This window comes from Pinus tabuliformis, chromosome 8 (assembly GCF_031772625.1).
Source record: "Pinus tabuliformis cultivar Carrire ecotype Pingquan chromosome 8, CPIR1, whole genome shotgun sequence".
NCBI classification, from domain to species: domain Eukaryota; kingdom Viridiplantae; phylum Streptophyta; class Pinopsida; order Pinales; family Pinaceae; genus Pinus; species Pinus tabuliformis.
In genome coordinates this window covers 792369624-792397486 of record NC_142294.1, presented here as the reverse complement: position 1 = coordinate 792397486, position 27863 = coordinate 792369624, and positions in this window count along the sequence as shown.

Genomic DNA, 27863 nt, shown 5'->3' with positions numbered 1-27863 from the left:
CGTGGTGTTAACACGGGGCAGCCCATGCGTGGCATGTGGCTCGCCCGTCCTTCTCAGTCCACCACCCGCATCCGGGGCGCCTATAGGAGATATTAATGTAGGTATGCAATGGATTTAGAGTCAGTTGGTGAACCTAACCCTGCAGATAGAAGATATAAAGAAAAGGAAAGATTCCAGAGAAAAAGTATGGTGTATGACGTGCAGATCAGAGGTCCATTCTAAAGAAAAATGTCCTATCTTCAGGGATTACTTGGTTAGTGGGACACTGAATCCCTTAAATATAGGATCCAACATGTGGTGTGAGATATGTAAGACCAGAGGCCAACATCGCTTAGAATATTTTTTCCTGTTATAGAAATATGTTTAGACTCCAAGGAACCTATATTACAAATCTTGTAAATCATTAGAAAATGATGAGAATAATTATTGAGCTTATGAACTAATGATGGAGCAGGGTGCTAACACTTATAGAATGGAAGAAGAAGAACATGGGCATGAAGGCAATGGACAATGCAATGGTTGAGGAGGCTACCAAGGAAGAGGTCAAGGTGCTGGAGCTGGTCAAGGAAATGGACAGATAATTTTCTATAACTATAGCAAGGTAGGACATTTTGCGAGAGATTGTCAGAACCCTACAACGACATGTAAGTATTGTAAATCCTTTGACCATGTAATTGAAGAATGCCCTACACTTACGGAAAAGATGCAAGAAAAAATAAATTAGGAATCGCCACAAAATATTCAAATGATGGTTATTGAAAGGAGGGCCGACAAACCTCGAATTAGTATTGTTACCTAAAGTGGAGTTGCGACCGGAAGTGATAAAGAAGATGACAAGAAAGAATCTGAAAATACATGGGCTCAAAAAACTATTAAGAAAGTTTGTGTTTATTATATTCAGAAGGAAAAAAAGCTATTTATGGAAGCAAAGCGAAGTTTTATGGATGTTGGAGCTTTGACATGTAGTGCATAGCCAAACCCAATTAGAAAAGTAATTGCGACATGTCATCAACATCAACACAGGACCAAGCTTCAACAGAGGATTGAGCTTTGACACAATACTAGGATTCAACAAATTAAGTAGGTATTTTAAAGTCTTTTATGAAGTCATGTATGAAATTATTAAGAGATCAAAAGGATATAGAAGGGCTTCAGGAGTTGATAGATTATTGTGCATCCAAAGAAACACTTCAAAATGAGATGTGCGCAATCAATAATTTTCATTGACAAAAAGGAACTAGAACAGAGATGAGGCTTACTGCACAAATAGGAGTATATGAGATGGATCAAGTTATTGTGGATGTGGGATCTGATGCTAATTTCTTGACGAAGCATACATGGGAATTAATGGATCATTTGAAGATACAATGGTTACCTATTCAGTTAATGATGGAAAATGAACAAAAGATCTTCCCTCTAAGAAGACTATCAGGTGTCATAGCAGATATTGAAGGAGTTTGCACTATTGCTGATTTTGAAGTAATAGAAATCATCAATGACAACAACCCTTACCCTGCATTGATTGGAATTAACTCGACATTTTATAATATGGCCATAATTAATCTAAAGAAGAGACAAATGATATTTGAAGGAAACAATGTAAGAGTAATTGTGCCCTTGGATCCCTGAGAAGGAGTAAGATACACATAACCATTCAAAGAAGAATAGTGTGCAGTTGATATATACAATATCTATCAAATGAAAGAAAAGGAACAAGATTTTGTTAACCCTACTACAAAGGGCAAGTTGAGTTGGGAGCATGATATTTCTTGTACCTTAGACACAGAAGAAGAGTTGGAAAACTGGCAGAATAGGCTACATGAAGTATCCACAAGGCGTTGTGCAACAATTACTAAATCAATTGGTTGTATGATATTTGAGGTATGTAACCTTCCTTCTTATGACAGCTTAAGTGATGTAAATACTCTTCTTGATGAATATGAAGAAAAAGTTCCAGAAAATCAAAGCTTGCGAGCCTTGGATATAGTCCTGAAATGTATCGCTGCTAGATGGTGGAGTGCACACAAGAAGAATATAGAACGTTGGTAGGAATGTCAAAGGTTGATTTGGAAAAGTTTTGGATAGATAGATACAGAGATAGGGGTAAAATAAGATGTTGAAACTAACCCTAGGAAGGAAATCCATCTATGCACTACAACATGGAAGGAGATTCCATAGCAAGAATGGGTACATGGATTCATTCATACATTAGAGACAATCCCTAAGAATTGGTACCTACAAATAGAGCTTCGACATGGTACTATAAACTAGGCAAACATGGTTGATGTCTTTATATTAAAATTAATCTTTGAGCATGATTTCCCATACATAGATTCGGCTCTTCAGACAACTAAGAAGAAGATATTTGAGAATGTAACCAAACTAACATGGCAACAAAATGATTGGGCTATGTAGATAGAAAATGCATTGGAATGCTATAATCTTATTGTAGATGAAGAAGAAGATCCTTTCAACATTGACATAGTAGAATCAGAAGGATACCACAAAGTAGCTAGAAAGAGAAATACCAGATATAATGAAGCCAATGAAGACCAAGAAGGTGAACGTAGGATCAGGGAAGGAACTTAAGTTTGCAACAATAGGATACTATTGGGATCAAGAGAGAGTCAGTAAAGTTACAGAGTTACTTCATGAATACCAAGAATTGTTTCCCACCAAGTTGTTAGAAATGAAGGGCATAATAGGATATCTATGAGTCATGAACATTCCTCTTAAGTCTAATACGAAGCTAGTTAAACAAATACATTATAGGTTGAACCTGAAGTATAAGGAGAAAGTAAAGATTGATCTTGATAAGGTGATAACAACATGAATTATTGAGCTTGTAGACGAAACAGAATGGGTAAGTCCTATGGTGGTGCAAGAGAAGAAGACTGAAGAAGAAATTACCATCTGTTTTGATCTAAGGAAGTTGAATGATTCATGTTTACATGATCACTTCCCTACCCCCTTCAGAGATGGAGTGTTAGATTGTTAGGTCCCTATACTACTAGTGTAAAACTTTATTGTTATTAATGCAACTCACTTATTTTATTGTTGTGACCATGTAGTCTTCATATTGTTACTATTATGCCCCATAGAAGCCAACTATTGTTATCATTGTTCCCTTACATTATTATTGTTATGTCGGCTTTGATTATATTATGACCCCTTAGACTCCTATATATAGAAAGGAGGTCATGTCATTTGTATCATCCAAGAATTGCTCATTTACGTAATGTAAAGGAGGTTTCCCCCTTGAAGAGGCTTATTTCTAAGTCGTTCATATATCTTTTCTATCTTTTTGTGAGCTAGTTTCATAACATTTGGTATCAAAGCTTTGGATACTAGGGATTCACTGCTCCAAATAGGTAATCATGGCATTTTCTATATATCATTTTTTTTACAAAGTTTCAGAAGCTAAAACAAAAACCAATTTTAGAAGAAATTGTGTTAAACCATGGGTACCAATTTTAGATCTTGTCTCACTATACTTTCAGATATATGATCTAAGGAAGTTATGGTTTTTGCAAGCTCCACAACACCATCTCAAATAGGTCATTGTGGAATTTTTGCTATAATATTTTTTACACAAAGGCTCATACTCCGTAATTAGAACGCATTTGAGCCACAATCCTGGTGAAGCTCAGGTCCATATTTCAGATCTTGTTTCACTATATTTTCGGAGATACAGTCCAAGAGATTTAGGGTTTTGGCAAGCTCTCAAATTACATCTCAAAAATATGACTTGGGGAAAATAGTCATATCTTTCTCTCTGAGCATCAAATTGACAGTTCCTAAGAATATATAGAATGAGGATGGACTGTACTTGCGTGTGTAGCATTTTGAAGTCCGAAGGTCAACACAGTCAGACGTGGCACATTGTACAAGTTATCTCTACTGAAAATGTATATAAGCACATCATCTTGGGAGATTGGGCATAACTCTTTCTTGGAGAATCCAATTTCCATTAGACTGGTGGCATTGGAAAGAGGACGCAGAGGGCTATGGTAGGTCACAATTTTAGACCTTGTAGATACAACAGATTCAAGATCGAGCTGCTAAACGCAAGAAAAATAATGACATGAATCAAGAAAATAGAAACACCTACTAAGCAAAATTGGATGGAGTATTTGAAGAATGCGATCGAAGCTAAGCTAAATATTTTTATATGTGCCATGGAAGCTAACATCGATAGTAGGGAAGAATATTTGAAGAAAGGCATGGAATATTGGAGGAAGGTTTGAAGGAAGGTGGGACAAAGTTGCCACAAGAAAGGCCTCCTAATGACGAAAAAACCCATCATATTCCAAAGATCGATATGAGGAAGTTTGATGGAAAGGACCCCATAACATGGGTACTATAGATTGAGAAATATTTTGATCTACATGATGTGCAACTGCTACAAAAGGTATGTATTGCATATTTATCTTTAGAACTAGATCAATTTTTATGGTATGAAGGGATTTTTTCTCGTAAGCCACTTGTCACCTGCTCAATTTTCATGTAGGAAATGATAGCACATTATGAGGATACATAGAGAAACACCTTCTTTAGCTAATTGATAAAACTCAAATAAAAGGGTTCAATGTCAAACCACATTGAGGACTTCCAAAAACTAAATATAATGTTAAATGATATTCCAGAGAAATAGAGGATTGATGTCTTCATAGTGACTTAATGATAAAATTCAACATGAGGTTTTCCTTTGGGAACCTAATTCACTGGAGGAGGCATACAGGTTGGCAAGGAAAAATGAATGAAAAATTATGGAAACAAGGAAGCCTACCACTCATAACTATAGAGATGTAAGTGTTCTTTCTCTTAGCCTTTCACCACCTACAAGGTTGAGACTACAACAATTGGAAGAAAAAAGAGAAAAAGTTCTTTGTTACAATTATGATAGAAAATACACTAAAGGTCATAATTGTGTTGAGAAGAAATTAATTTACATAGATGGGGAAGAGGAGCAAGAAAAGGAGCAAGAAATGTCAAAGGAAGAGTATATACACCAAGAACCAATCCCAGAGAAAGAAGAAATGAATCTGACCATATCTTTTAATGCATTGATAGGAATTACCACTTCCCATACTCTCAAGATCGAAGGACATATCAAGAAGAAAAAGGTAACAGTGTTGATTGATTTGGGTAGTACCCATAATTTTATTGATTATAAGATAGACAAGGAATTGAATTTCTTCCTATATCCAGCACCAGAGTGTCAAGTAATGGTTGCAAATGGGGGAACCATAAATTGATTTGGAAAGTGTCATAATATCAAGCTATCCATGGGGGAATATGTCTTGAATAGTTCAATGCTTTCCATTCCAATGGGTGGTATGGATGTTGTACTAGGAGTTCAATGGCTACAATATTTGGGTACAATAGATTTTAATTTTCAAGAATTTTTCTTGAAATTTTTTTGGGAAGGAAAGGAGGTTGAATTAAGGGGTATGGTAGGGAAACTGAGAAAGATAATCATCTCTAATAGGATGACAATTCTTCTAAAGAAATAACAACATGGCGAAATTTCACAATTATGTTCACTAGAGGTACCCACATTGAAATCATTTATTTCTCTAGATCTCCAAAAAGTTCTAGACAATCATTCCAAGGTATTTGAGACTCCCAAAGGCCTCCCACCTATTCATGATCATGATTGTGCTATTCATTTGATTCCAGGAAGTGTTGCCCCAAACATCAGGCCTTACAGAAATCCATATGCCCAAAAGAGTGAAATTGAATGTATGGTTACAAAAATGCTAGAGGTTGGTATAATTCAACCTACTCAAAGTTCTTTCTCTGCTCTAGTGGTATTGGTAGACAAGAAAGATGGATCATGGTGCATGTATTTGGATTATAGGGAGCTCAACAAGCTTACTATTAAAGATAAATTTTTGATTCCTATCATTGATGAATTATTGGATGAATTACATGGAGCAATTTACTTCCCCAAGTTGGATCTTCATTTAGGATATCATCAAATTAGAATGAAGATTGAATACATTCCAGAAAAAACCTTTATAACTCATGATGGTCATTATGAATTTTTGGTCATGCCTTTTGTCCTTACTAATGCACCTTCTACATTTCAAGGTTTGATGAATTCCATTTTAAAGCCCTTACTTAGAAAATTTGTGTTAGTATTTTTTGATAATATACTAATCTACATAAAGCCTTGGAAGGATCATGTTCAACATGGTGCTCAAACTATTGGAGGAGAAACAATTATATGCAAAAAGCTCTAATTGTTTATTTTGAGTACAAGAGGTAGAGTAATTGGGTACTCTGTTAGCTCATAGCTCATCTTATCATCCTGAATATGATGGGAAAACTATGAAAGTGAAAAAACGTTTAGAAGGATATCTTCATTGCTTTGTATCTAATAAACATACATAATGGGTCAAGTGGTTTCCTCTAGTTGAATGGTGGTATAAAACTTCCTTCCATACTCCAGGAAAAATGACCCCATTTATGGCACTTTATGGATACCATCCACCATCCATCACATCATCTTGAAAAAAAATTCTAAGGTTAAATTAGTGGAGGATCACATCGAGCATCAACAACAAATTGTCAAACTCTTAAAGGATAACCTCACTTTGACGCAGAATAGAATGAAGGAACATGAAAATCAACATTACAATGAAAGATGTTTTGATGTAGGTGACTAGATATTTCTACGAATACAACCATACAAACAAATGTCCCTCAAGCAAGCTAACAAGGATGATAAATTATCGTCAAATTATTATGGTCCATATAAGGTGTTACAAAAGATTGGTACTATGGCATACAAATTGGAGCTTCCTGCATATTCCTAAGTGCACCTAGTTTACCATGTTTCATGCTTAAAGAAGGTTATAGGTGAGAAGCTCCCAGTTCAAACAATATTGTCGGAACTTGATGAGGAAGGAAAAAGCATATTGGAACCTGAAGCAATCATAGAAAAAAGAACCTGACAGCTACGAAATCAATCAATTTTAGAGTATCTCATCGAGTGGAAGAACTTACCCGCTAAATATTCCACATGGGAGGATGAGAATTTTATATAGAAGCATCCAGAACTACTCAAGCGTTGAGGACAACACATTTTGAAGGAGAGGGGCATGTTAGGTCCCTATACTACTAGTGTAATCCCTTATTGTTATTAGTGCAAACCCCCTTATTATATTGTTGTGCCCATGTAGTCCCCACATTGTTAATATTGTGCCCCTTAGAAGCGCACTATTGTGATTGTTGTGCCCTTACATTATTATTGTTATGTTGGCTCAGATTATATTATGGCCCCTTAAACTCCTATATATAGAAAGGAGGCCTTGTCATTTGTATCATCCAAGAATTGTTCATTTATGTAATGTAAAGGAGGTTCCCCCTTGAAGAGTCTTATTTCTAAGTCGTTGATCTATCTTTTCTATATATTTGTGAGTTGGTTACATAACATAGACAATGTAGGAGGTCAGGAAGCTTACTCATTTACAGATGGAGTTTCAAGTTATCATCAGATAAGGATTGCACCTGAAGATTCACATAAGACCACATTTTCTGTAGAATGGGGCTCATATCAATAAAAATAATTCCTTTTGGATTTAAGAATGCGCCTGGTATATTTTATAGAGTGGTGGTTGTAGCTTTTAAGGAGTACATCCATAATTTTTTAGAAGTATACTTTGATGATTGGACAATATTTAGAAGTATACTACGAGCATCACCCGATGCAATGAGTGCTAAGTGAACTATTCAAAAAACATGAGAAATTAGTTAGTTATGAATACCTCTCATGGAAATGGTCATACGTGAATGACTTACTTAATGCATTTGAATCCCAAAATGATATCTAATATAATGCACTACGTAAACCCCAGAATACTTAAATTCAAAAAGAGTGAAGGGATCTCTACTTGAATGGTTCACGAGGCACAATACTTGTGAAGGTTTTTCAAATGGGGTAGCAAGCTAAGTGGGCTTTATTGTGGGGGAAACTCCACAATTAAGTGTGCTTGAGCTAGAGGCGATCTAGGATAGGTGACCTCCCGGGAAGTCCTGGTTACCAAGTGCAAGCCCAAGAAGTGATGATTGACGCTATGTGATTCATTTCACTAGTTTTAATCCCACTTCTTCACCCCTGTGAGCATCACTTGATGCAATGAGTGCTAAGTGAACTATTGAAAAATCATGAGAAATTAGTCAGTTATGATTACCTCCCATGGAAATGGTCATATGTGAATGACTTACTTAATGCAGTTGAATCCCAAAACAATATCTAATATTTGGATTGTTGAGAAAACATGTTGGAAGTTTAAGGCTTATGCTTGACACATGTAGGCAATATCATATCTCTTTGAACTTAATGAAGTGCATATTTTGTGTATCTTTTGGCATATTGTTTGTAAGAAAGGACGAATGGTGGACCATGCTATGATTTCTATCATTGTGAAATAGCCTCTACCTAAGATAGTAAGACAACTTTGCACTACATTGGGACATACTAGATACTACAGGAAATTCATCAAGGGGTATGTGCAGATCACTACGCCTATGGAGAAATTGCTGAAAAATGATATAGCTTTTCAATGGAATGAAGAATGTCAAGATATCCTTGAAATATTGAAATAAAAAATGGTATGTGTCCCTCTATTAGTGTTCCCTATTTGGAATAAGGAATTCCATGTATGTGTGGATGCATCTTGTATAGCTCTGGGAGTAGCATTGGCACAACCTTGTGCAAGACAAATTGATCATCCTATAACTTTTTTAGGTAGAAAGTTATCTAAAGCATAGAAGAATTACACCACTACAAAAAGGGAAGGAATGTCCATGGTGTATGCTTTGCAGAAGTTTAGACACTATTTTTTGCTATCACAATTTAAAATGTTTATAGATCATTCTGCACTGAAGTATTTGATTAATAAGCCTTTCTTATGAGGAAATATTTGCATATGGTTCCTATTATTCGAGGAACGTGACTTTCAAATCATTGTTAAACCAGGAAGACTAATTGTCAGACATGATCATATGTTAATATTAGAAACAAGGGAAGAACCAACTAGCATAGATGAAAATCTCCTTGATGTGCAACTAGTTGCAATCAAAGTTGTGGATGACCATTTTGTAGATATCATTCATTTTTTTACGATAGGGATGGCTCCTTCAAAATATTCTACGTAGAAAAAAAAATAATTAGTGGTTAAGACAATTGATGTTTCATTAATAGCAGGACAATTATATAAGATGGGACTATATGAAATATTATGCAGATATGTTCCTGAACATGAAAGAAAGACGATTGTAGCAAAAACTCATGGTGGCACAACCAGTGGAAACTATGCAGGAAAGGATATCGTGCAAAATATTTTTAGAGTAGGATTGTGGTGGCGTACAGTACATAAAGATGTGAAGGAGTACTGCATAGCATGTTATATGTCTGAAAGAATAGGAAAGCCTTCAAAATAAGAGATGAGATGCTATTGGTACCAAAAGTTACATTACAGACCTTTGATAAGTGGGCTATTGATTTTATTGGACCCATCAAGCCACCTGGAAAGAGGACTGGTGAGAGGTACATAATTACAGCAACTGATTACTTGACAAGATGGGCTGAAGCACAACCAGTAAGGGGCTGTAGCTCATAGACTACTATGAAGTTTATTTTTGAGTGTATATTGTCTAGATTTGAATGTCCAAAGATTTTCATGAGTAACCAAGGATCACACTTCCTAAATAAGACTATTGAAGAATTGACTGAGGAGTTCTAATTTTATCATCAGAAGAGTACTCCTTATCATCCTAGGGCTAATGGAACAGTAGAAGAATTTAATAATATCTTGGGAAATGTAGTTACAAATCTATGAAATGTGAATACAGACGATTGGGAGATTAGAATTCCAACAGTATTATGGGGTTATAGGACCACATGTAAAAATTTGATAGGTCAAACACCATTCAGGTTAGGTTATGGGAAAGAAGTTGTGATTCCCATGGAATACATTGTGCGTAGCTTGAGGATTGCATCTTTTAATGATATGGTAGATCCTGATATAATGAAGGAAGGAATGACGCAAATGCTTGTTTTGTAAGAAGACAAATTTATAGTAGGATTTCATCAACAGGTAAAAAAATCAAGAGAGAATTCCTAGCATGACACACATATTAAGTAGAAGAAGTTCCAAGTAGGAGACCTTGTTCTCCTCTATGAAAGTAGGTTTGTAAAATTTTGAGGAAAGTTCAAGATGCATTGGTTGGGCCCATAAATTATCAAGCATATCACTAATGGAGGTGTAGTTTAATTAGCAAAGTTAATTGGACAATTGATCTAGGGAAGAGAAAATGGCTACAGGCTGAAGTTGTACAAGGACAACCCTTCCCTTACAACTTCTCTCTAAAGAAGAAAGGAGAAAAGTATTAGTGCCACCTATAGTTGAAAGTGGGCATTGGACTATAAACTACGCTGCAAAAATCTTCGACGTTGAAAGTTAATTCGCTACAGTTTGGATTATCTCGAAGTATATAGGAGCTGTGACGTAGGAAGGGGTGTTTGCTACAATATGGGATGTGTTGAAGTACACTAGAAAAATATGATTGTTAAAAGGGAAATTTAACGTTAAAACACATGAAAGGTTGCATTTATGAGCACATATAGAAAATATCTAAGGATATATATGCAATTAATGAACACAATCTTAGCATAATCTGAACAAAATATGAGCTAATGATGGGGTTAGAAATTCATAATTGTTCTAAAAAGTTACCTCTCACCAAAATTTGGCACTTTGTTGAATTGAGAATTCAAGTGTTGTTGTTGTGAAGAGATAATATAAATTTTCGTTGTTGTATGTCATCTGAGCATTCTTGGGAAGAAATTGGTCATAATTTTAATGAGAAGGAATTACCTGGAACCATGGAAATAGTTGCAGCAACCACTAGTACACCCACAGTAGCATCAACCGCAACAACATCATCACAAACACAAGAAAGATCTCCACAGAAGAAACCAACCAAGGAACATAGAACAATGAAGAAAGAAGACAAGAGACATGTCAACCTCAACAACAACCGAAACAAGTTAGAGATAGTGAAGAAGAAGTAGAGCAGATGGAAATGTAAGGCACAACATTTCCATCACCTCTCCCACCATATGTTCCACCAAGAAAATTGAATTCCAAATGAGTGAAAGACTCAAAGGATGCGAAGTTTTGTACCTTCGCACCCCTATTTCCAAGATCAGGGCCATTTGTTGGAGAAATCCTTGGGAAAATTATGTAGCTGAAGTTTGCAGAATACGACTTCAATGACATAAACAAATACCAACAGTTTGCACCAGACCAATATTTGAAATAAGTAAAATACTCGGACAGTGGTGTGATGAGGTTAGAGCCGCAACAGTGGGCAAATGGATTGGAACAATTAGGATTGATCAACATGTTAAATGTGCTGCAGTTCGGCAGAAGTCCGGGGAGCATAGCTTTTGTGTGATAGCTTCTTGTGTTAGTGCATGATGGATGCCTTTGGATGGGGAATAGGATCCCTATATACCCATGTTGATCTGGATTATTACGAGACTATTGTATCAAGGGCGTAACCCCACAGAATAATTTATTGGAAAATATCAGGACCACACCTAGTCGAAAGCATGAATAATAAGTTTGGAATCACAAAATATAAGCGAGGATGTGACGTAAACTCAATCAGTGACCAAGGGGTTTGCTTTGCAACACACATATTGGCTGGGAAGATCATGAGAAAGTGTTGAGCTGATGAAGTCCCTGTACCAGTAGTTTCATTAGCTACACAGTGCAATAATGGGGTTCAATACAACTTGGTCGAATACCTTCAAAAATAATTGATGGATGACTTCCATGAGGTCTAGGAGAAAGGTACCGCATTCCATTATGCATAGTTGATATTGATAACTACAATGCTAGCATGGAGAGAGTTAGAGGATTCACGGTTCCCTCTCGTAACTTCATATGTTTATGAAGCTGTGTGGTATGCCTCGTTGTGGTATACCACTCAACTATCACGAGAAATGGAGAACAAGATGTGTTTCGTATTATATGATATGGACTTACATATGTTAGTGAACCAGCATCCTCACCTTTCCCCAATATTATACGAGAAGTATAGCTTTTTTGTGAATTTTAAAGTTGATTTCCACAAGGTTTATATATAGGCTCATAGAGATGCAAAGAAGAAATGGCATCCCTACAGTACTTAGTGATAGAAGATGATCTCTTAGCGCAGGTACAATATTGGACCACAAAATGGATGACTGCACTAGAAACATAGGAAGAAGATAATGCGACAGAGGAGGACACATCGCAGCATGGAGAAGTGAGTGGAAAGGAAAAAGACAAGGATGAGCATGACCTAGAGGAAGAAGAGAAACATGACAGAGGTCACCAAGATCCTCCTGAAGGACATGAGTAGAATAAGGAGTCAGAAAATATAGAGATAGACCCCATTGTCACAGAAAAGAGGAAGGAAGGCATCGAAGCTTCCTCAAGAACAAAAAGGAAGAAGAAGGAAAATAAGATGAAGTGTATAACACCAGTTGTCCTCACTGAAGGGGAATTAGACCGAATTGGGGATAGGATACAGGAAGAAACAACAAAATCATGGAGCAAGTTAGAATATCGCTACAACACACATCTAACAACTGTCGAAGAGCATATTGTAGAACTAAAAATACTAGCGCAGACAATTAAATGACAAATGTATGTCGTGGAGACTATTGGAGAAGAAAGGAAAATAGAGCCTACACTTGCAGCGTGGTTAGCATCGATACCTTCTACAGCCTTACAGTTTGACTCCACCAAGTTTTAGCAACAGGCTAAAGAATGGAGAAATGTCAACATGAACATCACAACAGTACCATTGCAGAGATTACATATGGTGTACTTGGAAATAATAAAGGAGTTGAAGTTGCATGAACAACACACCTCATAACTAAACATTTAAGTAGAAAGAGAATGGGCTTCGCTATATAAGAAGCTCGACGAGATCATCCAGCAGAGGGACTAAGCAGTTCAACAACAACAAAAGATCAAGGAGGTGGTTAAAGAAACATGTAGAGAGATTTTAGACCTTGATGTCTGAGAAGAACAACTAACAGAGAACAAGGTTACGAAGCTTGGCCTTGCACTTGAAGGATACAAGGAGAAAATCGTTGCAGTACAATTTAAATATGAAATGAAGATCAATGAGCTACAATGAAGCTGCAGCCAACTACGCTGCAAAATATGTTGTAGAAGAGGGAGAAAAACCTAAAGGCTATGTTGGTTGGCATATTCGTAGTAGTGGCATACTTTGGGAAGCTTCTAGATGAGAGCTTACAGATTTGGACTTCGCTGTAGGAAGATCCAAATGTGCAGAAATTATAGGAAGAAATTCAACAGAAGGAGTAATAGGTGGAAAATATTCAGGAAACTGCGAAGACCTTACCAGTCTCACAGAAGCTCAGAAAGTTCAATGAGAGAAATGTCATCCAGAAGAAAATAAAATAATGGAGGAAGGAAGAACATTTTTTGACAGAGAAAACTCAACCATGGTAGAATGAGGCTCTCCAACTTTCCCAGGAAATAGATGAGAAGCTTCAAGAGGTTCAACAAATGGAAACATCAGTGATGCAAAATGCTACAGGACCTGTGATAGTGGCACTATTGGGAAAGGTGTGCAATAAAGAGAAGAAGTTCATAGAGACTCTCTAGCAGGTTAGCAATACCTACAACAATATTGTAGGCAAAATCATAGGCAAAGAAGCTGAATGACTCGGGACGAGTCACATGTGAGTGTTGGGGGCCTCTTCGGCACAACCCAACTTCGCATAGTTTTTGGCAAAGGCTCCGCATTTTGTGAAGCAAAGTGCGCAGTGGGTCATGTAGTGGAGTGCGAAGTGGACCTTGTAGTAGATAGGTTTGAATATATCGCATAGTATAAGGGCTTTAGGATAGCGTGAAACCCCTTATTTTTGTAATAATGTAAAAGATCAATGGTTCTTGGGACCATAGATTCTTATATTAGGGAGTCCATGGTATTTGTACCAAGGTATTGTAATGATGTACCCTTCGATGTAATAGTCTATATAGGGCCAAATAATAAGAAGAAAATCAACATCTTTATTATCTAGATCTATCTTATGGTCGAATTCTTGTGATTTGTAGTTGGAAGAAGAGGCAAGGCTTTGTAGTTGAGTGCACAAAGGCCTGAATCTACATCTAAGTGTGCAGATGACCTACAGCTTAGTGCGCAGGTCAAGAACTATTTGTTGTACAAAGAATCACTATATTAGCAATAGTTCTTGTGGACATATCCCCACATTGGGGTGAACCACGTAATTTGGTGTCTTCATGTGTATATTTGATTACTATTTGTGTAGTGTAGCAGTTTATTACAATTGCACTTTATTTTCAACACAATGATGATTTGTGGCTTTTAATGATATGTTTAACTAGTTAATGTAACGTGGCGAAGGGATTTATGAGTGTTAAGAATAAAGAAAACATAAAAATACCACATCTACACATCCCTTAAAGCTATAGAAGCCTGGTTCTGCATCCTACCATAGTCACTTCAGGGGAGACTGCGATCTACTTGCAGGACATTGCCAAAAGGGCTAATGATTGAGGTTTTTGTTGGTGTGTAGTATAGATCAGCCCAAATCATAACTAACAATTAATATTAATTTTTTTATATTAATATCAGATTTCATAATTTAATTTAATAATAATAATAATAATAATAATATTTTAATATTAATATTATATTTAATAAGGTTTCGACATGACATGATAACACAAATAATAATAGAATTTGGTATTTTAAAATGTGGTAAAAACATAAATTTTATGTTTTTATTGATTCTAAAATCTAAATTATGGGATTCAAACTTTTTTTATAAAGGCTCGATCAAGCATAATAGCTCAATCGAGGGTTTATGAAAACATCGATTGAGCTATTTGAATTTGAAATTTAAACACTCGATCAAGTGCTTTAAGCGCTTGATCGAACTTGTAATGTCCTAAATCCCCAATTTTAGCAACCCTTCTACAAAATTTCTTGCAACACCATTTTGTACCCTGGCAAACTTAGGGAAATATTTGTCCTTAGGTGGTGGAGTTGATCATGTTGGATTCATGAAGGAATCCTCTATCCAATTGCATATCAGTTTGGAATTTTTAAATTCATATGATATTTTTTTATCTAACTTCTTTTAAACATAATGCTTGAAATTGTTTTGAACAATTTTAAAGAGGTTGAATAAGAAATCAACATCATAAAATATACATAATGAAAAAATTTCAAAAAATACCACTATCTTCGTTTACGAGTCCTATTCAAAAGGGTTCTCTTGGTTTTTTAATTTATTTAAATAGTTGAAAAAAGCCTTACGTGAGCACATGTGTTTGAAAAATGCAATTGAAATATTACTTCACCAACTTCGAAAAATAATAAAAAAATATAATTTTGCATAAAAATTATTTTTTTAATATTAAAAGTTTATCTCTGTGCGTGTAGATCATGCTCATATATATATTTTTAAAAAACTACACATTTCAGATTATGTTATTCTACATGAACACAAGCATACCTCTTAAGATGTTTGAAAATTTGCAAGGATAGCGATTTCATTTAATTGAAAATTGACATATTATATGAAACAAAATAATTTTGCAAAAGTAGCATTAAGAGAACAACATAATCCTCCACAATTTATCATTTTACTCTGAATCAAAATTCATAGTGCTTATATGAATTCTGAGGGCTTCAATTCGATAAAGGAGGAAAAACATGAAATTTTATTGCCACATTTTGCCCAAAAGTGTAACCCATCTTCATGCATTCACCCTTACATTGACTGGACAATCAATTATAGATTATAGTAAAATGAAATATTGTGAGACTACAAAATAAATGCTAGATAAGTTGCAATGTATATATGAAGAAGGAAATAAAAAGAAATAATGAAGATTGAAGACCTTAACTACACAAACAATGAACCATATGATAATAGAGACTCTTTTTTTAAGAGTTCCTAAGCTACAGATCGTTGAAATAGCAATTCCTAAGAACATATCATATTTCATTAAATTAGCCATATGTAAGTTAAGTAAACGGTAATAAAGGAGAACATTAAGTTGAGATAACAATCCATGAGAAAAATAAGAAAAGTATTTATGACCGTCTATCTCAAGGAGATAAAATATATGTACTTCTAGTAGTGGTGATGAAGAGATTCTACTCATGAATATGGAAGAGAACATTTCCTCATAGAAAGAATAACTTGAAAGGAAAATAAATAATGAGTGTGATCTTGATAGTTTCCTTGATGCAATGAAGAAACCTAGAAGAAACAATAAAAAGTAGAGGGATATTAAATCAGATGAACTTGAAGTGATGCAATCTATAGAAGAAAAAGACCTTGATGAGAAGATATATTTGAGAAGAAAACTTAACTCTTCTGTAGAGGAGATTAAGAGGCATATAGTACCAATTCAAAGATAGAAGGAATTGTTGCAAGTTTATGAGGAGAAGGATCAATATTTTGATGAATTAAAAAAAAGGATTGTTATCCTAAAGACACAGTAAGAAGAAGTCACAAGAGGGAATGAAGTATTGACTAATTAGTTGAATGAATAAGAAGTTCATTCTGAAAATCTAAAGACAGAGATTGTTTCACTAAGAAATGATCTAGGAACAACCAATGATTAGCTAAATAAATATATGAAGTTTGATAAGAGTACCAAAATCCTAGATAGTATTCCCAGTGGTCAATGATATCCTCTCATGAAAAATGGTCTAGGCTATGAAGCATGATCAAGCACTAATAAAGTTAAAGATAATGAATCATTAAGCTATGTTTTAATATTCAAAGGACCTAATAAAAATGCAACCAAATTAAATGATGAAAAAAAAGAACAAAAAAGAAAGGAAAAGAAGAACACTACATCCCAACAAAAACAATGGAAATTTCATAATAATAATTCGAACAACCCAAAATATCAAGTGAAAAATAAACAAAGACAAAGCTATCCAAGAATTATAATCTTTTCTTCTCAAAGGAAAAATTCTCCCATGTATCAAAGTATTCTCTACGATGATTGTTTTTCTTGCAATAGTTTTGGACACAGGGAAATAGATTGTAGACATTATGCAATAAATTAGAATATATTGAGTAATAGCAGCAAGAGAGAATATAATAATTCAAGGAATGGATATGTTAGAAGAAACAATAAAGGTTATGGTAATAATTCTTTCAAAAATTACAATTTTTTTCCCCTTTCATAAATCTTATTGAATGCTACATATGTGACAACTTTGGGAATACAGAAAAATATTGTAGAAGTAAGTTGTTTGATCTTGTCAAGTAAAATAAATAGAAATAACTCCCTTACATCACGTAAAGGAAATCATAAGAAAATGTTATTTAAATAAATTAGCCTATAAAGATATGGAAAAGAAAGCAAGAGGAACAAAACAAATGTGACTTAGTATCATGTGCTCAAGATATAGATGAATGATGGTATATATACAATTGAAGATCTCATCATATGGCAAGAGATAAAAACATATTCCTCTGTATAAAAGAGGTCAAGTGTGGCAATGTTATTCTTTGAAATGACACATCAATTAAAGTAATGGGAAAGGAAAAGTTAAACATGATAAAAGACTAATGTTAACAATTTTCTACTTGTTAAAGGTTTAAAGCACAACATCCTTAGTGTAAATCAAATGGTTTATAGAGGACATGAAGTCGCATTCAACTACATTGATGTAGAATTAGGAAGGAAGGCTTTGGAAAAATAATGGAAAATGGGATCAAGACTCCATAAAACATATATGTATTGAAAGAAAGAAATGGTAACAAGAAGAGATTAAAGGAAATATCTCCTTCACATTAATAATAAAAATAGCATTATCTAGTTGCAGTCCATCACACCATGTCTCATTCACAAGGTGTACTACAAAAAAAAAATTGTCGACACTAGTATACCTGCCTAACAGAGGAAACATAGCAGTAGTTGAAAGTACAATACACATGGAACAATAAATCAAGATAGTCATCAGGAAGATGTAAGTTCTAAGAAACAAGTATGAGATAATAGATTAGCTATTTAGAATTCAAAACGTGATAGCTAAACATGCACATGATTTGAAAGAATCAACAAGTTAGAAGGATCACAACAAAATATAATATAGAAAGGAAGAAGCAACATTATCATGGGATTGGTTATTATTTGGTTGATTGTGCTACAGAATGGAAAAAAAGTATGGTCGATAAAGTGCTTTCTGTTTTGGAAATTATTGGAAGTTATCTAGAGAAAACAAGTATCTATGGTTCATCTCAAAATTAGAAAAATGAAACTTATATCTTGTTCTCATTGCGCACAAGTAATTAATAACATCTTGTTGTGGCCTAAGAAATTGGAGCTTATGAATCTATCTAAAATCACCTAGGATGGAAGAACAACAATTTGGTTGGAAATAATAGAACAATTAAGATTATCGACTTCAGTATAACTAGCAAGATGTTAAAAGAAAAAAATAATGAGCATTCAAGGTATTTCAGTAGCCCTTTTGCTTTTGTATCGAATTATTGCTTAGGTTTGTCATATCGTGGAGGAGAATGGATTTTCTACTTTAGTATGGTCATCTATTATTTAGCAATAAATAGATCATACAATAACAATTGGAACTTTCTGAAAAATGAGCCACTAATGAAGATGGACAAGTCATCTAATGAATTATTGATTAATTACAAAGAAAGCAATTAAAATTGAAAATGGTACATCAATAGCCCTAATTGCATAGGAATGGTCCAAAAGAGTCATGCATATTTGCTAGTATTTGGCAATATCAAGAAGGAAAGAAACAATATGAGGCGAATAGTCCATTAATGAAACTCACTAAAGGTCTATCATACTTACTTCCAACATATAACATGATTGTTTCCCTTAAACAAATCATGTTACTAATCAAATGATGATATTTTTATCAAGAAGAATTGTGCTGTTGATTGTGCTATAGACTAATAAATCCCGAGCATAGGGTGAGCAATCTTCAAAAACTCAGCAAAAGAAATATTATTGATGCATGCAAGAGTTATACATCATAGCCTTAATAGGGGGATTTTAGATGTAGTGGAGACATTGAATGATACATATTTTCATATCAGGAAAATATAAGGTAGGAAACCGAATTTTCTTTTGGGAGACCAATTCATGGGGGGAGTATGATCGTAACAACTATGGGAGCCTAAAAAGAAGAATGTACTAATGGGAAGCACCTACAATTAGGAGGACAGATTGCATCTTATTAAGAAACATATATTTAGGGGAAGAATTTGAATAGTAAGTATTGATACAACAATACAACAATAGAAGCACATTGACATCATAGTAATAAATAAATTGCATGAGCTTAGGTGGAGAGCCTCATAACATTACAGGGAGAATAGATCAATAGCTAAGAGAAACCATTAGATTTAAAATAAACCCAACTTAATTCCTTAATATAATGATCAATCACTTTTTTTGTTAAAGGCACGAATCTCGAAGGGAGCCTCTCAAAGAAATGGTGCCAACATAGTCTCAGGGGCAGTACATTGTAGCATACATGTCATTAGTAACATTATGATGAATTATCACTCACTGAAATGTCAAAGGGGGAGAATGAATTCAGCAAGGGAGAGCACTCATTTGTCAATGATATCAAAGGGGAGGAGTGAGCATACATTAGATCTTCAAGGCTATGGCAACTTCATAAGGGGATTTCAATCCATAGCGATAAGTTGCGAATAATATTTGGAAGTGTTTCCATGAAAGACAAAGGGGCATATTATTGACCAATTCATTTTCATGGATTTAAACGATTGTCATTGATATGGAAGGAAATTATTGTAGGGTTTTTGTTGTATCAACACATGTGTTATCATTATTGATTAATTAAAAATGTAGCTTGGTGTTTCAAGATGATCTAGTGGCTCTCCTTGTGCAAATGATACAAGTTTGTAAATGATGAGAATATGCTTAATGGGTTTCAAAGCCAGGAAAGGAAAAATGGATGAAACCATATATTTCTTTGGGCCATCATGAAAACCCAAAACTGCTTATAGACTAAAATTTTGTATGCATGGAGGAAAACCACAAATTTGGAAAGACACATGCAGTTGGAAGGTCGTCATAGGAAGATATCACAACATCAATATATCAGTGACGTATGGGATCCCCAAGTTGAATGGGAGTTACACCCCATCCACATGTTAGTCGACACATAACTTTGATGGAGGAGAGTGTCATCAATTTACACACTACTTAATCTAATGGTGGACACTGAGTGTGGACCCCCTATTTAAGTTGAAGTTTAGAGAGTTTGGGGTAGGATTCAATGGTGACATTAATACTACCCTTACAGATTAACATCCCAAATCTACTACATCGTCCACCCATCCGTTCTGCAAGTACAAAACCGTCGAGGAGGGGGGTGGGTACGCAAAACTAGTTATGTTCACAAAATGGTTTTGGTAATCAAATGGGTTGTGCACCATAGGTTTCCATGTGGAGCACAAGTGTAGTATAGATGGTACATAGGTGGTGTACATGTTGAATATAGATGTAAAACCTGTGATTTAGTAGTGCCATGGTTGTCAGACCCTCGAGTCTTGAGTGAGCTTCCGATGACGTTTTCCAACGTCAATTTATGAAGGCCAATATGGCTTGTAGTAACAACATGTGTTCGAAACACATTTGGCATGGCATGTAAGAAATTATGTGGCACCTTGGGAAGGAGACATGTGGCATGTAGTTTTGACATTTTTAGGTGTCCAAGTGGCCTTTTTTTAGGTGACACATAACAAGTGACCAGGAGGTGCATATGGTAGATATGATGACTTAGATGCACATTGCAGCAACATATGACAAAACTTAGTAGGTGGAATGATCCTCAACCTCTCAGTCCATCAGAGCCATAAATATGCTTTAAATGATCAACAAAGGGTCCATTCCCTTGGTCATGATGTCAATGAAAGGTGGTAAAGTTCTTCCCCACCTTTGAAGAATTTGTAAGATTATAGAGCACAATTTATAGAGTTTTTCAAGCATTAATTCCATGGGTAAATACCAAGGACTAATATCCATGGTAAATTAAGGACAAAAAATTATAAATGCAAAGGGTATACTTGAAGAAGCAGCCAAACCTATGGATGTGATGGAATTTTAGTGTTAAGAGTGATGTCAATAGGGCCTTAACATTGTCTTTCTTATCATTGACGTCAACCTAATTTGGTTAATGGTCTATGATGAGTTTTTGGTGCTTATCCTATTACTGAGATGTGTAATGGTGTTGCAGAGGTTGCCAAAGTGCCTACAAGTGTATTGAAGTAGTTGATGCAGTTTTGAGTAGATTTGGCTAGTGAAGCATTATAGATTCTACATTTAAAAAATATGCGTTACACTTTTGTGGAAAAGTTCTGTACATACACTATTTTCCTTGAGTAAAGTCATGTATATGTCTTGTAGGTGAAATTCCTGAAATGTTTGTGCACTCAAATTATTTTATGGGTTTTTACTGTGGCTTTTGACTTGGAAATTGATCTAAGAGTCCAAGGAAGTATTCTAAAAGGTGACTAAAATTGATATCATCTCTCATTTAATGAAGATCGTGGATGATCGAGTCAATTAGGAGAAATGCCCAAAATAATAGACCAATTCATGAGTATTTTAACAAAGAGTTGATGAGCTCGAGACTCTTTTGTAATTATGGTCTTAAAAACTCTAAAATATTATATATTGGAGAATGACTTGAGAAGTCATGTTTGGTTGAGTTAATGATTTAGTGAGTGTGTGAGAAGAAAAGAGTGTGTAAGATATGAGGGAAATTATGCAGAAAATATGTAGTTTACATAATTTGCAATAGGTGGAAAAAGTATGTCTCAACCAATATTTTATATAGAAAGAGAGGATGTGGAGTAAAGATTGATTAAATATCATTTGTTGTATGTTTGTTGTTAGTGCATTCATCTGATTATTATTTGTATGTAGTGTTTGTTTGTGGATATACTTTATCGTAATGTAGAAGATTGATATATCTTTATTGAGATGTGTAGTTCTCACCAGAGTCTAGTTTTAAAATGAATGAAAGCATGGCTCTGAGAGTTTGAGGAGGTGGAGGCCTCGATTTAGTAATGAATGAATAAGATAGGGGTGGTTTCTCCTCACTAATGGTGACCATAAAAATGGTATATTAGGAGTAGCATCTCCATCAAGTGGTGGCCGGGCGAGGCTTATTGGGAGTGGTGGCATCTGGCAGGTAGTCGCCTGCGAATTCATTTTACTAGAGACTTCCTAGCTAGTGGTGGCCAGCAATACTATTCACAAGGGTAGTGGCTACTAGCTAGTTGTGGCCAACTAAAAGATGTAAAATATTTGATTTATGTAATAATAAGAGAACGATAAGAAGCACAACAACAATAAGTGGTTTTTGTCCCCTTAAGGGTTTCCACCATAAATCATTGGTGTCTCTTGTGTTGAATATTTTCATGGTTTTGTGTTTATATTTGATGCTCTAATCTCTCCTTATTTGTTTCACATTGTGAATTGTTAAAAGGTTAATGATTTGGAAAAAATATTATAAGTTCCATCACTACTATTTCACCCCAATAGTGCTCAACGTTTCTAACAAGTGGTATCATATCATGGCTCTCGGTTGTATCTTGACTACTAAAGAGATCTAAGCGAATCCTTTTTTTTTTTTTTTGGAAATGGATCAACAAGGAGTTCCAATTCTTCATGGAGGTAATTACACATTGTGGAAGGTGAAATTAGATATGTATTTCTTGTTCGTTAATGAAAATAATTTGTTTTTAGTAGAATAAGGAGTGAAATATCAATTTAATGATATAGCTAAAGAGATTATTTTGCATGGTATTTCATAACTTGATAATCTATTTGTGAGACATTGTGAGACTGCAAAAGAGACGTTGGAAAAGTTGCAAATTATATATGGAGGAGAAAACTTGCATATCTTAAAGAAGGTTGAAGGACCTTGACACTCACATTTGATCAGGATAACAATGCAAAGGATTATACACACATAAAAATGGAAAATATAGTCTCCTCATAAGAAGAATATGAAAGAATCGATGATATCAATAGTGAATCAAGCATTGATATAGAAGTACAACAAGAAGAGGTCAACAACAAAAATGAAGTGCTCCCAAGGTTGAAAGACCAATGCAAGATAGTCTCTCTAGAAGTGGAGATTTATAGTATAGGCCAGCAAAATTTAATGCAATATCTTGATGAAAATGAGTGTGGCTATAAAGAATAAATTTCTAATTTGAAAAACTAGATACGAGAGGCAAGGAGAACTGAAGATGAAGAAAGAGATCAAATAAAGGGGATTAAAGAAAAATGTGAAGCACTAAAATTTGAAGTAGATTCTACAATAGAATAATTAGGAATGATCAGATCTAGTTCGGAAGAAACTACAAGAGAAACATAAAGTATTGGAGCAGCTAGTAGCAGTATGGAAAAGGAAAGTCATCATCAAGACCAACAACCAAGAAAGGATAAAAGAATGAGCTAAGAAAAGTACATTCACCAAGAATGTACCTAAAGGTAAGTGCCTGAAAATTCATTTTATAATTAAAATAAAAATAATTTTATGAGAGGAAATTTAGTTCGTGAGTGCAATGACATTGACACTGTTATGTTAGCATTTTTCTCAATGATGTTGGAATTTATTTGGTTGCAGGTCCTTTACATAGGCCTGGGGGGATGAACAAATATCGGATTAATATTATTATGTTTCCTTGTGTGAATATTTTACTATGAATAGGACTAAATATGTGCGGGAGAATGGGGGTCCTTGTCATATGTAGGGTTTCTCTAAAACTAACATTATTTGTTTACTATTATGCTAAATGATTCCAGGATTGATCTAGTTACACGTCCTTTGCATATGCATGGGGGGGGGGGGGGTGAGAACAAATTTAAAATTAAAATTATCATGTTTCCTTGTGCGAAGGATGGAGTATTTAAAGGAGAACAAAGAATGTGTGGGGGAACGAGGTAATTTTCATAACTGGGGGTGTTATGACACTGGCAGTATAACTAAAAGTAGAGATTTCACTTTGTGGAGGACAAAATGATTTCAAATCTTATATGTCAATTAATTATTTAGATGAATTATTGACTTTGACACATTATATGTAGGAATATTGGCTGTTAAAGTAATTTGTTAATGTGCATCTTGCAATGATTGGCCAAAGATACATCGAAGTATTGAAACTAATATCAAACTTTGTTACTGAATATTATATGCATTAGTGATTTTACATTTGTCAATTGAAATCATATGATTCAATATTAAATAAACTATGTTTTCAATCGGTGTGAGGAAGAAGTGTTGTGCACTAAAACAAATATTCAAACCATACTATGAATGAGTCAATTGAGTAGAAATTTGTGTTATGAAAAGTTTAGTCTATTGTGCACAACTAAACAATGTATGAAATTCCCCCATGTTTCCTTGTGCAAAGGTTTCACTGTGTGAAGAATGGAGTATATGGCAGAGAATGGGGATGCAGAGACGACCTTATTCCGAAGAGACAAGAAATATTTTTAAACAATATTATATTTAAAAAATTTATAGATCTACATATGTAGAACAATAATTGCATAGAGTTGTAAACATGTGTAGAATGAAGTATCTATAGAAGATGAGGTATGTGTAGAAGAAGAGGGGGTTATAATATGGAGTTGAGATGTGTGGAGGATGTGTATGTGCAGGGGAACAAGGGTACGGAGATGAGTTTATTCCATGAAGATAGAATTAATTTTATTTTATTTTTCCATTTAAAACGTTTATAGATCTAGCTATGTAGAAGAGCAGTTGCATAGAGATGTCAATATGTACGGAATTGTTGTGCTATACAACAACTGCCCATTTCTAAAAAATCTTTACATAAAATTTTAATAAGAAATGGGTCCCTTATAAATCAACTTAGATTAGATTTGTGTTTCCACAAATAAAATTGGTATTAACCCATCACAAGAAAAATCCTAATTAAAATGTCTAATGTAAATGAATCATTTTATAAAGCCTTTTAAATAAAATAAAGTGTTCCTTTAAAAATATTATAAAACTTTTTTTTATTGCGATAAAGCGATCGGAGATCACATATCGCAATAACAAAGGAAACATACCAAAAAAACATCATCCAATCTCTCTGATCCAAAAAGGTCATCACAATCGGGAAATCGGAGAAACCAAATGCCAAGCATAATAAAATGGAGCCCCTTAATTCCTCCGATGTGATAAAGCATATCGCAATTGGAAAATCGGCAATGTCAATAATAAGCAAACACATGAATAAAGGCATGCTCAAAACCCCCGATGCGATAAAGCATATCGCAATCAGCAAATCGACAATGTCAATAATAAGAAAACACATGAATAAAGGCATGCTCAAAACCCCCGATGCGATAAAGCATATCGCAATCGGCAATCGGTAGAATCACATCACAAAGCAATAAAGCCCGACCCAAGTCCCGACTGCAATATATTAATTAGGCGCACATCTCAAAAATACATTTAAAATGGTTTGCATGCATTGTATCACCTTTCGGTAATCAGAGATATTTAAAGCAAGTGTTAAAGCCTTTCCCTTGACATTCTTGATCATCGATTTACGATTAATCACCAATCATCCATCAAAGAAATCTAAGGCATGCTTGAATTAATCATTCAACATATGAGAGACATGATGGGCATTTAAGATGTTATTTACCATGATTGACAGGTTAAACGGCTATTCAATGAAGCAGTTATGGGTAGATCTTTTATTTAGATTTTATCTGTGGTAATCTTTAACTACATTTCATTATCACTTGCCAATAGATGTAACTCTTTCCATTATCATATTGGCCTGTAGCAGCATTTCTCTATATCATGGTTTGCAATTGCTTGTGTAGAATTCCTCTGAAACCAGAAATTTGAAGAAAATGGGGAAGACATCAAAGAAGTCTGTAACGGCAACTCCTCCAGTGAAAAATCCAGGACCAACCAAAAAAGGATTAATATCAGATATGACGTGTCTTGGTATGGGAAACACTAGCTGGGAGAGTATCTATAATCTAATTGAAGCCGAAGAGCCCGAAGAATTATCAGAAGAGGCTGCATCTAATTCAACTAATAAGTCTGAAGGAACTCTTAAAGAATTGGCGTGCTCCTTTCTTCACAGGATAGTAGCGTGAGCTAAAATCCTGCCATATACTGACATGGTGAGATGGGTAGTAGAGAAAATTCCAGTTACAAACAGAACCTTTTGCATAACTGACGGGAGGATATTTGGCTCATTTCAGCCTGAAGATCTAAGGAAAATGTATCACTTACCTAAGCTTGAGAATCGATACAACAAAGCATTCCTAGAAGCATTTACAAATGAAAATGAATCAGAGTCAGCCCCGATAAAGCAATGGAGACATTTCCCTGAAATGCACAAGCACGAGTCATCGGGTAAGTACTCAGTTGACACATTGGCTTCTCCTTAATGTTATGCCGGAGCTATGATGTGTAGAATGTGGGGAATACATGATTCTACTAAATTCACTATAGAAATCATCCCTCTAATGGAGGCTCCAATCAATGGTTATCTAATGGATTGGGCAAATATTTTGTGTGATAAACTAGCCACAGCAATTCTAGAGTACAGAGCAAATGTATATCAAACTGCTAGTACCATTCCCCCATTCTATTACGATGCATTCATTATGGATACTGTTTGTTTCAATTATGAATTTACATTTCTTGGATGGATATGGACCTCCACAGACCCTAAACCAATCCATATCTATCATGAGTAGTTATGGAAGGCTCATTACAAAAATCATCTGTATAAAATCTGCAATGGTTTTATTTTTCTTGTGTTGGAAATAATACTGAGAGTGGGCGCGGGGGGGTGTGGTGAATCAATATTATCTAATCAATATAAGTTTTTCATTTCCAAATTCAGTTTCATATACGCTACTTTAGTTAAGGAAAATCACGTGTATACGCAACTGTGTGAAATGCAACAAGCGTATATATAGTAAAATTATAATTTAGTTAGTTGCTTCTTAATGAGTGCATTAGAACATTATTAACCATATGAACAGTAAACAGGAGCAGTAAAGCAGAACAAATCACAACACACATGAAAAACAGGATGTAAGGTGGAAACCCAATGTGGGTGAAAACCACCTGTTGCAATTCATCTCTATCTTCTTTTAATTAGAAACTTCTTTTTGCAATGATTTTGTACTGGTGCAGTCTTATACCAGTATGCAGGCTGCTACCTCCAGAAGGCTACAACCTTCTCTCATTCTCCAGCTTCTCCTGGAAGGGAGCTACAACCCCCTTATCTCTTGTACTAGCTGAGGTACTAGTACGTAGGTGCTGACCTACAGAAGGCTACCACCTTCTCTTTTCTTCCAGGGACCACGTTTCATAAATTTTCAGATTGGATCCATGAATAACATCAATCAAACATCAAGTATATCTACATCAACCAATCTCTTTTGCACCAAACAAACTGAATCAAATAATGACTTCTCTGAATGTTGTACCCAGAAAGCAGTAACAGCAACCAAACACCAATTCTGAACCTAGAACCCTTCAGCAATAAACAAAAGTAGCTAAAACATATTTCAAGATATGTACACTACTTCAATGTGTACAACCTATGTGCATACGCTTCTGAATTAAGGCCAACCAGCGTATACGCTATTTTTACTTACTGAAACAACGTGTGTACGCGCCTCTGATTTGCTGAACCTACGTACATATCTATAAAAGATAGTTCACTCTTTCAAATATTCAGACATCAA